The sequence below is a fragment of the Colobus angolensis genome, unplaced genomic scaffold, assembly GCF_000951035.1.
Source record: "Colobus angolensis palliatus isolate OR3802 unplaced genomic scaffold, Cang.pa_1.0 Scaffold59, whole genome shotgun sequence".
Taxonomy (NCBI): domain Eukaryota; kingdom Metazoa; phylum Chordata; class Mammalia; order Primates; family Cercopithecidae; genus Colobus; species Colobus angolensis.
Window position 1 is genome coordinate 5,391,884 of NW_012119487.1, and position 1,633 is coordinate 5,393,516.

Below are 1,633 nucleotides of genomic sequence, written 5' to 3' on the forward strand. Positions count from 1 at the left end.
GCTGGGATTACAGGCTTGAGCCACCGCTCCCGGCCCTAAAAAGTATGTTTTATGGGAACTTCTTTTTTCTTCCTTCAGCCTCATAGTAGCATTGCTGTATTTGTCATTTACTTTAGTTAATCTTTTCTAACAGAATACCCTATCAATGATATTTGCTGAGTAGAAGTGTTTTCTGGCCAGGCACGGTGGCTCACACCTGTAATCCCAGCACTTTAGGAAGCCGAGGTGGCAGATCACGAGGTCAGGAGTTTGAGACCAGCCTGGCCAACATGGCAAAACCCTGTCTCTACTAAGAATACAAAAATTAGCCGGGAGTGGTAATGCATGCCTATAATTCCAGCTACTTGGGAGGCTGAAGCAGGAGAATTGCTTGAGCCCAGGAGGCAGAGGTTGCTGTGAGCCAAGATCGCACCACTGCACTCCAACCTTGGCAACAGAGCAAGACTCCGTCTCAGAAAAAAAAAAAAAGGAAAAGAAAAGAAAATGTTTTCTAATTCACTGGATACAGAATTCTGTAATATTTCTTTTTAATGCTAAGCTGATTCTTTTAGAGGAAATATATTAAGGTTTTAGGAGAAGGAATTTAGAAATTAAATTGAAGTAGTTGCTATTACTTACATATGATAGTTTTACTTTTGGTTGTTTGACCCAAAAGTACCTCAGAAGCGTCATCTGAGCTAAGGGTGTTCTAGGTTTGAGGGTGTGAGTAGTGCTGTCATTTTGCAATGTCCTGTCATACTTAATTTAGCCTTGGTGTGTTTACTTGTCTGAGGTTAAGTCTCCCCACTATGACATATAAAGTTGTATTATTATCCAAATCTCAGACCTATTTTCTTCACTCTTGTATTAGTTCATTCTCATGCTGCTAGTAAAGACATACCAGAGACTGGTTAATTTATAAAGGAAAGATGTTTAATTGACTCACCGTTCAGCATGGCTGGGGAGGCCTCAGGAAACTTACAATTATGGCAGAAGGGTAAGCAGACATGTTCTTCACGTGGTGGCAGGAAGAAGAATGGGAGCAAAATGGGGAAAAACCCCGTCTAAAACGGGGATCTGATGGATCTCATGAGAATTCACTCACTATCACAAGAACAGCATAGGAAAACCACCCCCATGATCTGATCACCTCCCATGAGGTCCGTCCCCCAACACATGGGAATTACAATTTGGATTACAATTCAATATGAGACTTTGGGTGGGGGCACAGCCAAACCGTATCACCTGTGATTCTGTTCAGCTGCCCTGAAGGAAAAACAAAATACCAGCAAATTTGCTTACTGCACCCTTTGCATTCTGTGGTTCTGAGACATTAAAGACCATTTGCACCAGGCTAGTGTGATGACTCACTCCTGTAATCTCAGCACTTTGGGAAGCCTGGGGAGAGGATCACCACAGCTCAAGGGTTTGAAACCAGCCCGGACAACATTGCCAAACCATGTCTCTACAAAATATAGAAAAATTAGCTGGATGTGGTGGCACACACCTGTGGTCCCAGCTGCTTGGGAGGCTGAGGTGGGAGGATCACCTGAGCCTGGAAAGTTTGAGGCTGCAGTAAGCCAAGAGATTGTGCCACTGCACTCCAGCCTGGGCGACAGAGTGAGACCCTATCTCAAAAAAAAAAAAAAAAAAA

The 1,633-nt window shown here is 43.4% G+C and overlaps 1 protein-coding gene across 3 annotated transcripts in view; it reads left to right on the top strand.

The window, feature by feature from the left end:
* RABGAP1L (RAB GTPase activating protein 1-like) overlaps nt 1–1,633 on the top strand; it is an 812,347-nt gene that overhangs the window by 667,803 nt on the left and 142,911 nt on the right. The gene's annotated exons all lie outside the window — the stretch shown is intronic.